Here is a 12,899-nt window from a genome sequence, read left to right on the forward strand (position 1 = left end):
AAAGCATAAAACTTCACTGAAGCGTGAGACTTTGTGAATGTGTGAGACTCCACAGAAGCGTGAGACTTCGTGAGAGCATTGATGACTCGAAGAGTTGTCGTGAGTGGTTGCACTCTTTTGTTTATGATTAATTGTATTTTGTCGCAGAATCGACATTTACCTTAGGGTATTCTTTTAGAGACTTTAAGTTAATCTAGAACACGTGGCGACGTGTCGGGTGAGGTCGGAGACGTTGTTTGGCTAATCACTTGCATTCATGCACTCATTTTGAGGTTAATACACGGCGTGATACCGGACCTCGGTGGATTCCAAAATGGTCATAAGACCCGGATTTCCATATTTAGGACACTACGGTGGTCCTCAGTAGCAGACGGAATGGCAGACCTACGGGTTCACTGCTGATCTGACTACTTTTGTGTGGTGTAAGAGACACGCGAGCAGGAAGGTACCCACCGTGGCTGGTGTTAGGGCCGTCTCGTTGATGTCCATCCTTCTTCCGGAATGCATTTTGTTACCCAGCATTGCATTTCATGCAACATACATGCTAACTTAGTTGCTGAGTGTGATTGGTAACTGTTTATCCTATTTTTGAGGCATGCTACTTGTTTTTATGGCTCTTTATATTTATTGTGATACATGCAACCCTAGGAAGCTATCCCAAAACTTATAAGCCTGAGAGGCTAGTATTTATTATCCTATAATTATATCTGACTTTATTAATTATATAATTCTTTGGAGTTGACCCTCGCGTCTGCTGTGTGTGTTTGGGCGGACTACGCCATTTGTCAGATGAGTATGGGGGATTGGTTTACCATGGTCAGCCCGTCAGGGGGGACCAGGTACGAGATGCTTGACCAAGACGACCCAGGTGCATGGGTGGTCGATCCCGAGGGCCACCGTGCGACCTACACCGGTCGGATCATGGAGGACCGTGTCGATCGATTCGGACGCTTGACGGAGGGAGTGATGAGGAGGCACATAGTGAGCTTCAACCTGCCTCCAGGAGTACACTGTGGACCCGGCTTGGGAGTACCTCCACCGCCACCATCTCCTTCAGATGATGAGGACCCTTCTGAGGAGTTGCCAGTAGGTGGGGCTTCGACGGAGTCTAGTCCGTCTACTGCTGCTGCTGTCGTTGCGGATCTCGTTCCGGGCCCCGAGCCCGAGAGTCCAGTGCGGGAGCGCATTAGGGTGGACAGAGAGGGCAGTGTTGAGTACGTCGACCTAGTCGTCCTGGATGCAGATTCGGATGACGACCGCGCTAGCGTGTAGGATCGAGTGCTAGTGTGGGCTCCTCGGGTAGGGATAGTGTAGGAGTAGTGTCGATGCTCTGACCGTCATGTTTCCGTTTTTTTGGACAGGGTAGTTTTCCTACCGGTAGCTTTTGTGTGGTTTTCCCATGGAGATCACAGAGAGCTGGTTGGATTTAGGGGGTCTTTTCTTAGGCCGCTGGGCCAACTTGCTCTCAGTTTTTGTAGGTTAGTGTTGCGGACACAGTATCTTTACCTTGGACTGTACATATTGCCTTCGGGCGTTACTCTTTTCTGTCACCCGTCACTGGAGGTTACTCGTGACGTGGTAGTATCTAACGAGGCATGTATATATAGTTGTATAGTAGTTCCTTTTATCTTTTGTTGGGGAGTCTTATTGCTTTCTGTCTTTAGTTATATTGTCGAAAAAAAATAATTCACGTTTTTCCGCTTAAAGTATTTTCTTTTGGTTACTAAAGTGACGCCACCGAAATCGGGGTGTTACAGCAGCCACACCACCACCGTCATTGCTCTCCCCATGGTTGAGCACGCAAGCTGCCACCATGAAGCCACCTTGTTTCTCTGCTTCGTGAACCACCAACCATCACCACAAGCTTTCTTCTCCATGGCCACAAACGTGAACGCCACGACCACCACCTCATCACCATCACGCGAGCCACACCGCCACGCACCTCCTTCCACGCGAGTCACCACCTCCTCTGGTTCAAGGTCGCAAGCAACAGCCACCAACCGAGAGCACCATGGCGAGCTCCATGAACAAGAACAGAGGAAGCAGGACGTGAAAACAGAGCATAACGACGCGCCGACGTCGCAAACTTCGACCTTCGATTCCAGTGCCCTCAGACTCCCGTTCACAGCGAGGTTAGTACCGTTGGAACCCTTGCGACGTCCACAACAAAACCCATGTTCCGGATCGTTTCGTCGACCGCCGCCGCTGCCGCCTTCGGGAGCTTTTTCCGGTCAAATCCGGCGACCAATGTAAAAACAGAGTGCACCACGACGATCCTTGCCGCGAGGAGAACAATAGCCCTCAATCAATTTCAGTTTTGGACAACTTTTGTCGGTGAGCTCCGCCGACCTACAATTTGGCTTTCTGAGCAAACCGTCGACTTTTTTGGGAAACGGACAACGCCTTTGAGTTCCTGGCCTTGAAAGGATGAAGAAGCACTATCCCTTTGGTGTCTCTAGCGAAAGTTCCTCTGTCAACCACGCGAACCACAACTTTCTCCGGCGACTCTTCGCCGACAAGCTTTCAGAATTTGGATTTCGGTACGAATAACGGAAGCGCTTGGCGACGAAGCAAAAGGAAAAAAAGGCAGGCTCTAACCTGATGTTATGCATTTTTAATGACGAGGTTTGGGAAATGTTAGGCAGGCTCTAACCTGAGGTCTAAGCCATTGCCATTTTAGGATCGAGACCTTCTCGGGAATTATTTGGGTTTATTGAGATCTTTCGACTTATAGAGTTTTGAAACAAAAGGAACCAAAACTTGATTTGAAAATGTAATTCATAATACACTAATCAAAGATAGAACACTTTTAAATAATGATGATAATTTCTTGGAAAAGGCTTAGGATCTGAAACGAGTTTGGAAAACGGGAAGTGTCGGGGATCCTAGTGTTTTGACTAGGGTAGTCACTGAGTGTAGATGTCCCTCCTGATTTGTTAAGTGTTGGTTCGATCATCAAGAAGATGAGTCGTTGTGACGAGAAGTCACTGAATGCGAGCAACATTCTCTCTAATCGTTAAGCAGTTGTTTGGCCATCGAGATGGTGAGCCAGGGTAACTTGAAAGGTCACTCAGTGCGAGATGCATTCTTTTGCTCGTTGAGCAGTTTGGTTGGCCATCGAGACGGTGAGCCAGAGTGACTAGGAAAGTTACCAAGTGCGACTAACACTTCCTTGTTTACCTTAGGGTATTGTAGAGACAATGTACTCTAGCTAGACACGCGTACCTTGGTGAGGACGTTTCGTTGTTTGGCTAACCATATTGCATTCATGCATACATTTCTTGGAAAGTGTGCGGCTTTCCGAAGGACGATCTCAGATCGGACTTCATGGAAGCGAGATTCTTCACAGGAGCGAGATGCTTCATAAAAGCGAGATGCTTTAGCGGAGCGAGATGCTTGGCTCGTCCCATCCATCGAATGGTGACATTTTATCCGGATCATCTTTTGAGCATGACATTGCATTGGCACGCCATGCACCTAAATATATTTGTTGATGTGTCGAAGATCCAATTGTTATTTGTGATTTGATGTTGATAAACATCGTTATGTATCTTGATGATTGAGTTATTATTAGAGATGTGATAACATGTTATGTATATACCTTAGAGTATGCAACACAAAACTTATACGTATATATACAACATATACATATATACCCCTTATACTTCAAATATTGCTTGTAATATCTATTGTATTCTGTCAGTTGACCCTAGCGCCTTGACTTTGTTTGTATGTCTGTGTTTGGGCGGTCGGCCTGCTGCCAGACGTTCGACAGCTGGTTCGTGATGATTCGTCACTCGGGGAGGGCCAGGAGCGTAATGACCATTACTGAAGTTTCGACGTGGACCCGGACTGAATGCATGACTAGATGAGGGTCGATGATGGAAGTATAGGGTATGGGTGTTTAGAGCCTACTAAGGTTGGGTGTTAGTGTCATAGTTCTGATTGTCATTTCTCTTTTTGGGGCAGGGTAGGTCCCCGCCTATTAGCTTTTTGTGTGGTTCTCTTCCATGAGGATCACAGGGAGTTTGTCGGACGTAAGAGGTCTTTTGGAAGCCATTCTGGGCTAACTTACTTTCTTGGAGGACTGTATTTATAAAACTTGTGACTCTGGCTATCGGTCGCACTTGTTTGCCTGCGGGCACTACCTTCAGTTACTTGATGTTACTTTCCGTCACTTGAGGACACTCGTGACGATGTTTTTGGTTGCAGCAAGGGCTGTGCTTATATTGTATATTAGTCGTTATTAATCGCGTCTTGGGTGGTGTCTCTATCTTTAAAGTATCTTTATTTAAAAAAGGAAACAAACGAAAAAAAAAAAAAAAAAACTGTCTTTCCACTTTATTTTATTTTTGAGTTACTAAAGTGACACCCGGAAATCGGGGCGTTACATCAGTTCTCCTAACTGCATTGAAGTCCCTTGCAATACACCAGGGAAAATCAGCTCATCTCTGTTTCAGCTCTAGCAGCTCACCCCACAGGCTTCTTTTTTCAGCCAAGCCACATGGTGAGTACACATTAACAATGACACAATCCCTCCCTCTCCACGAACCTCGAAGTCCAATAAATCCTTCGCCAATAGAGTAATCCGCAAGGTTAAATACACTATTTTTCCAAATACAAAGTAAACCGCCAGCTCTATTCACAGCTGGCTCAGCCTTCCAACTTATATCAGTATCTCCCCAAATTGCTTCACAGATATACCTATTAGCAGTACCAAATTTAGTTTCCTGCAAAAGAAGCATTTCAGTGTCTTCCTCCTGGATCAATCTCCGTAAGGATCGCTTCTTTACCCTCCCCCCATGCCCCTGATATTGTCGCTTAGCATCTTCATTACTTACTTTTCGAGCACCCTTCCATATTTCTGATATTGATCTCAGAACAATTAGCCTCGTCTCTCCTTTCAAGGTCTTGTATTCTCCTTACTATGTCTTCATCTCTGCCAGGGAAATTTGCCCCCAGCTTCTTCCCTAGGGCCCAGAGTTTGGCAGCTTCAAACTCGTCATTTTTTAGCCAGAAAATTTTATTGCAGTTTCTAATTCCAGAATCAGTAACAGAATTGCAATAAGAGTGCGTAAGGTCACTAAAATCTTGCCTATAACTTACATTGCTAGAGCTGATAGTGTGCCTCTGACCCAAACTTTCAGAAACGTCCACCACCAGCAAATCCTTACTTCCTGCGTTGACCGGAAACCCACACTCTCCCCTTGAGTCTCCTAAGTCAGCGACTGCTTCACTCATCATGCCCCCTTCCGCGCTTTCTTCAACTGTCTCCATCAAGGAAGAAGGGGAGAAGTTCTGATTTTGGGTGCCTTTAGCATTTGACGCTGAAACAAGTTGATTTTCTCGAGGTAGAAGATGGGAAATAGGAGAAATGTCTTGTGTTTCTCCAACAGCAGCTGAGGTTTCTAAAAAGGGAATGGGGTTGAACTCAATTAGACCTATCTCTGGAAAAATTGGAAAAAAAGGCTTAATGAGGTCCACTTCGGAGCAATCCTTTTGGCCCAACTTAACTATGGGCCCAACTCCATTCACGGGTCCAGCAAGATTGAAATTCACCTCTCTTTGACACCCTTCCTTAACGTAGAGGGAGATAGTGAGCCGCTAGGGCTAGATGGCTTTCTCTTTCCTTGTGCATGTGCCTCTGAAATATCACGTTCCGCTATCTCACACTCGGCACGGCTAGCGAGGTCGTTTTGCTCCAAATTTTCCATCCTAGGTAATATTGGTCCTGTTTGGTCCCCTTGCGGGAGGAAAGTAAATGTATCAGAGACCCCTAAAGTTACTTCTGACAAGTTCTGCATACAACCCTTGTCTTCTTCTCTATTTATCCCACAGACACCGCCAATCTTCTGTAACCTTGGGTCAACTTCCTGAAAAGGGTTGAAACCCTTGGTCGTTGCACCCGCCAGAGCGTCTCCTGAGTGCGACTCGTCAGAGCTGGAAGAACCCATCTCTTCCCACTCCGACGACGAGGACAAGATCTCTTCCTCTGATCTATCAGAAAGGCAGTCGCAGCAAAGAGAGGGACTTTGAGGGGGCTCTTCCACAATTCTAATGGAGTAACCCTGACCATTCCAAGCCATCTTCCTGTGTTGGGCTATGAAGTCTGGGGAAGAGGTTTTTACCCTCAATCTAGCTACTGTTAAATTATTGAAGGAAGTGGTATCCTAATCCACATCCACCAGTTCTCCAATCCCCCCGATCATCTGTTGAAAGCAACTACTGGTCCATAGGTTGAGTGGGGCACCCTCACATCTCACCCACATCAATCTCGTCAAAGGAACAGTTTCGGATTCCAAGGGCTTACCTCTTCAAAGATTTCCTCCTTCCATGTCTTCATCTTCTGTATTGTGGTTGCCAGGTCAACGTCTTCCTCACCAGTTAGAAGCCCTAAGTTCCCTCCCATGTAGCGTACTTTTATAGTGTTAAAACCTTCCAGGAAAAAACTCTTTTCCATCACTTTAATCTTCTCCACTTCTTTCAGCCTTCCAACCAGGCTTCGGCGAAGCCACTCTTCTGTGATTCCTTCGAAGGAAAGATGCTCCACTCGTGAAGCTTTCATTACTCCCATTTTAGGTTTGAGCTTACCATGTGCAGTAAGTGAAGCTTTATCCCTGAAATTCTGCTTTGTTCCTTTGATCAGAACTTGCTTCAACGACAATTTAGCGGGGTTCCCCTCCACTCTACTCCCCGACGCTTCTTCCGCCCTAGGTAACACCTTTGCTTGTTTCTGCCCTGCACTCTCCTGAGGTACACTACTCCCCTGCTTCTCCTCCCCCCGTTTCTTGTCAACTTTAGGGTTTGAGACTAACTTTAGGGTTTTGGAATCGATTGTAGGTTTAGGAGCTGATTTTAGGTTTAACGTCAATTTTAGTGTCTGGAGGTCGATTGTTGTGTTTGAGGCCGATTTTAGTGTTTAGCGTCAATTTTAGAGTTTTAAACCAATTTTAGGTCGACATTGGTAGGGAAAGTGGGTGCCTTGTTAGTTTGGAATTAGGGTTTAGTAGAACTTGGATATTACTCCCTTCATACCTAATTATAAGACCTGTTGGGGATAATTGCACTTATTAAGAAAACATGTAATTAGTTTTGAAAAAAGTTTAATCCATTGGTTTTGAAAAAAATTATACAATCTTTCATATTTACCCTTATCTCTTTCATCATTGTATTGATTGTATCTCAGTATCTCTTCAATGATATCTCACTTTCTCTTAATGCAATGGATAAAAAAGAAAAAAGAAAATAATTTTTTCTTAAAATAGTAGGGACACAAAATATTTTAAGGGGTCTTAATTTGGAACGGAGCGAGTAATTTTTTGATTTTTTTTGTCAATTCCATTTTTCAATTTATTAATTTGGATGTATAGAGAATGTATTTTATGAGAAAGTAAGAATAAATTACGACGGCTAGATTTAATCATTAACAATTAAGATTAAAAAAATTTAGTAATCATTTAACCAGTTAAAAATTTCATGTGACTTTTTTAGGGGTTGTCTAAATAACCCATGATAAAAATTGGGTTAAATCACCCACTATCTAAGTGTACCAATCATATTATAACATGTGTTTTTATATTATCCACCTCACTTAATTAAACTCTTTTATTTTACATTTTCATAATATTTAATTTATTAAATAATTTAATTGTAAAATAAACCTATAATTTTTTATAATAGCTTAGGACTCCTTTTGAAAAAAACCCAACAAATCCCTAATTCCTAATTTCTTCCAAGCTCTTCTTCTTTGTACGTTTCTCTCGTGCAATAGATTAGAGGCGAGGTCCGTACTTTTTCTTCCCAGATCAGTTTATATTGATTCCTTGTTGGTATAGTTAGGGGACGAGATGGTAGAAGATTATGGAATGGTTTTTTTTGAAAGATGATTTTTCACCTCTCATTCTCAACAAAAAAAAAATGGGGATGATTGACACATAATTATAGCAACTACACAGAAAACTAATCAAAAGACAAACCAACACCAAGGAAAGAAATGCGATATGAACGAATCAAACATTGAAATGTGAGAATACTCAAGACATTATTGTAGGGTCAATTTTATGGAACATGCTATATACGCATAATTATATACAATAGCAAGGTTCTTGAACATCTGAAAGTAGTGTTATATGACTGCATTATTCGAACATAACTAATTAAGTTTATGGCACAATTTGGGGCTTTGTTATCTTAGTGATAAGCTGCAACGGGTAGAAAAGAGAGAAGTGTATAGAGAAGATGAGGTTGGAAGAAAATGGGAATTAGGGTTCTCTGCGTTTCTTTTTTCTTAGAAAATGAGTTATATACTTATATGCTATTATATAAAATGATAGGTTTATTTTGCAATTAAAATATTTAATAAATTAAATACAAGGAAAATAGTTTAATTATGTGAGGTGGATAATCCAATGACACATGTCATAATATAACTTGTACACTTAAGCAATGGGTGATTTAACCCTATTTTTCATATGGGTTATTTAGACAACCCCTTTTAAATATCACATAACTTCATGTTTTAAGTTATAACCGGGAAGAACGGCAAAAAAAAAGTTATTACCGGGACTTTTGACTCATTAATAGTAGTTTTATTTATACGATACGTTTTTTTTGAACTTTACGCGATACGTTAGACACAACGTTTAGTGAAAAACAACTGCACACTACTTTTTATTTGGCACTCAAATTATATGTCTATTCATACCTTTTTTCTCATTTTTTCTCATATATATATATATATACTCATTCAACATAATCTAAGTTGAAGCAGTGATATCCGCAGTATGACTCGGTTCTTGCATGATGCATCTATTCAATCCCAACCCAATTAAGTTAGACATTTTAAAAATACTTCAACGTGAGCCTCTTCATATACACACACGCTTGAGTTTTTCTTCTTCTTCTTCTCCTTCGGCCACTTTTTCCAAAATGATTAGCCGGATTGAAAAAACCTTGGAAGAAATTTACAGAATTCCACCATTTACAGTCTTTGTGGCAATTATTATTGCCCTCAATTCAGCATCCATAATAGTGGCCACAAATGACTATTTAACATTTTTCTTCAGACTCCGTATGATCACCTACCTAACGTACTGGTTGGCCACCAACAAACGCTTTCCACGACGCTCACGTCTCACGTGCTTGGCTGTCCTGTTGACCCTTTACACGAAAGGATATGTTTTCCAGCTATTTGATGGTCGAAGCTGGAGCTATAAGTTTTATGTCACCGGGGAATATATCTATTATTTGTATCCCGTTTTCGTGCTTATGGTTGCTTTAGTTTTCGTTTGTAAATGTGAGCCTTTGTTTTATGAAATAAGATCCTCTTCAATTGCTGCGCCTGCAGCATGAGAGGAAGAGTCAAGTGTAATACTATAAAACAATTATTTAATTTCTCTTTGAATTAATTAAAGCCTTAAATTTCAAAATTCGTGGACCAGATTGGCTGAAGGGGCTGGAGATAAATTGACCGGAGAGGATCCAAATCTGTGCTGGAATTAATATTGTAATATTGTCGTGGTAGTCTATGTACGTTATGCACCATATTAATTCTTATTGATCTTTATTGTTTATCATGCCAGCCAAAATGCACAACATCACTGATAGCTAATCTTTAAGTGTACAGATTTGTCCGAAGTTATATTAAAGATATCGTTCTCCACAGAAACTGCGTTCAATTATCAAGCAAATAGAATTTGTGAAAATAGCACCTAGGTTCATCTTCTTCCCCTGCCCTCAATTCTATCACCTTCCCCTCTTCCGCCTTCGCACCGCCCCCTCCGACCTCTCTCGAGTGATGCATCTTGACGTCCTTGCGCTGGTTGTTGCCAGAGGTGACTACTTGCGCGCAGCTTTTGCCGCTGCCAGAATAATTGCTCCTCCCTTCCCGAACTGGCCCCTCATTGGCTTGCCATATTCCCCTTATTTCGTGCCTTAGTCCCACCCAACCTCTTATAGCCCAAGGGCTTTGTTGTACTTAGGGAAGTTCACGTGCATTTTCATATCCCCTAATTAAGAAGGCATCATATTCCCCTTATTTTTAATTAATGTTGAATAAGCTTATGCAACGTAGCTTATAAGGTGATCACTAAGGTCTTGGTGAACAGATTTCAACCCCTTCTTTCAGAGTTGGTGGGTCCTCTACAGGGGAGCTTTATTCCAGGAAGGGGAACGCGAGATAACATAATTCTGGTGCAGGAGGTTATGCATACTATCCATACTCAGAAGAGAGGTGGCGAGTTAGTAGCAATAAAGATTGATTTAGAGAAGGTATATGATCGAGTCAGTTGGGATTTCCTTCGGGCCACCTTGCATGATTTTGGGTTTCCACCATCAATTGTAGCTCTTATTATGTGGGGTGTTCAATCCTCTAGCATTTCTGTGTTGTGGAATGGAGGCAAACTTGAGTCATTTGCTCCACAAAGTGGAGTCAGATAGGGTGACCCCCTGTCACCTTATTTGTTTGTGTTATGCATGGAGCGCCTTGCCATTCAGATCCAACGACTGGTTGAGGAGAAGAGATGGCATCCGGTTCGAGTCACGCGAGAGGGAATAGGTATTTCTCATCTATTCTTTGCAGATGATGTACTACTGTTCTGTCAAGCATCTAATGACCAGATGCAATTGGTCTCTGACACATTGAATAGTTTTTGTGAGGCTTTTGGGATGAAGGTTAACTTGGAAAAGTCACGGATGTTATGCTCATCTAATGTTGACCACCGGAGGAAGCAACAACTCTCTGATATATCTGGATTTAGCATGGCAGGCGACCTTGGGAAATACTTGGGTATTCCTCTACTCAAAGGGCGGGTTACCATAGAAGACTTCGCTCCCATCATAGACAAGATCAACTCGAGATTGGCATCTTGGAAAGGCAAGCTTCTCAACAAGACGGGGCGGCTATGTTTGGCCAAGTCGGTGTTGTCTTCTTTGCCGGTGTATACTATGCAATCGCTTTGGCTTCCGGAAGCGATTTGTGATCATGTAGATAAGATGGTGAGGAACTGCATCTGGTCTAAGGGGAATAGCAACAGAAACTGGAACTTAGTTGCATGAAAGGACATCACACAGCCAAAAGATAGAGGAGGTTTGGGCATCCGCAGTGCGAGGCTGAATAATGAAGCTCTCTTGGGGAAACTGGTTGAGAGTATGCTCCATGAGAAAGATAAATTGTGGGTGAGAGTGTTATCTGATAAATATTTAAAGAATGAGTCAGTTTTGAATGCAGAACACAAGTAGGGGGAGTCTTATGTATGGCGGGGTATAGTGAGGGCAAAAACAGCGGTGGCGAATGGCTATGGAGTGAGCTTGGGAGATGGCAGCTCGTCCCTATGGTATAGTGACTGGCTTGGCACAGGTCCTTTAGCCTCTCGTGTTCCATTTGTCCACATAACGGACACTGAATTACGGGTGGCAGATTTGTGGCGGGGGGGGGGGGGCGTTGGGATTTTCGGTTGTTGTACACGCAGCTCTCGCCAGAGATTCAGGAGGAGATTAGGAAGGTGGCGGTGCCAGCCCAACCTGAAGGTCCAGACCAGATTCTGTGGAAAGGTGCGGACGATGGACGTTATTCAACGGCAACAGCGTATGAATTGCTGGCGGGGAATGAGACATAGTCGTCCCGAGTTTGGAAATTGATTTGGAAATGTCGTGCTCTAGAAAAGGTTCGTTTCTTCTTATGGTTGGCGGCAAGGGAGTCGCTACCGTCAAACCAAAGAAGACAGCGTTGCAATCTAACACCGTCGGCGGCGTGTGGCCGGTGTGGAGCTCTAGTTGAGGACGTTGATCCCATACTTCGCTCCTGTCCTGTTGCCCAGCAGGTATGGAACCTGTATCGCGCATTGTTGCCTTCATCTCCTGCAGGGTTGGCATTTCGTCCCTGGCTAGTTTCTCAGCTGCAACACGCGGATCATGCGCTTGCTTGTGCAGTGTTGTGGAATTTGTGGACTTGGCGAAATAATGCTGTTTTCGAACCGAATCCTTGGACGCTTCCTGTGGTCTTACGGAAAATTCAGAATGCCGTGATCGAATTTCAGAGATGGGGGAGGATGAACGAAAACGTAGGGGATGCCCATACATCGTTTGCGCGTGAAGAAGCGGGTAGTGTGGAATTGTGTACGGACGGGAGCATAGTTCCGGGGTCGAATACTCTTGGTGGCGGTGGGGTGGTTCGCGATCGTGAGGGTCGTTGGATCTCTGGTTTCTCGGTGGCGTCCACGGGCGGTGACGCGTTTTTGTCAGAGGTTCGAGCCCTATATGATGGCTTGAACCATGTGTGGAATTTGGGCTTTCGTAAGGTGGTATGTTCCTCTGATTGTGCAGAATTGGTTGCAGTAGTATCGGGGGCGCATGATGTCAGTCAGTTTTGGCATAGAGATATGATTCAGAGGATCAGAGAGATTCTTCAGCGTAGTTGGCATGTGTCAGTGCGTTATATCCCTCGCGAGGAGAATGCGGTGGTGGATGCGTTAGCTAAGTATGCAGCTCGAGTTAATTGCAGCTGGCGAGTGTGGAGATTGCCTCCGACATTTGTAGTGTCCTTGCTTTGCCAGGACGTTCTTGCTTAGTTAGTTTGTTTAGTTGTTTCATTTCCATTTGTAACAAAAAAAAAAAAAAAAGCTCTAGTATCATTAATAAAATATTTATCCTTTACTTAATTTTATTTTCTCTTATCTTCTTCGAAAAACTGATACTATAGAGATTTAAAATTGAATAAAATTATAGCTCAATACATTAACATGAGTTACACATAGAAAGTGATACAGCAGAAACTATATGTCTACAGCAGTATAAAATCTTATCTTGTAACAAACTAAAACAAACTTAAAAGATATAGATAAGATACAACATTGTAACAAAAATTAATGGAATAAAAAAATAAACAACCACTTGATTTCTTA

The sequence above is a fragment of the Lotus japonicus genome, chromosome 2 (assembly GCF_012489685.1).
Source record: "Lotus japonicus ecotype B-129 chromosome 2, LjGifu_v1.2".
Classification (NCBI taxonomy): Eukaryota; Viridiplantae; Streptophyta; class Magnoliopsida; order Fabales; family Fabaceae; genus Lotus; species Lotus japonicus.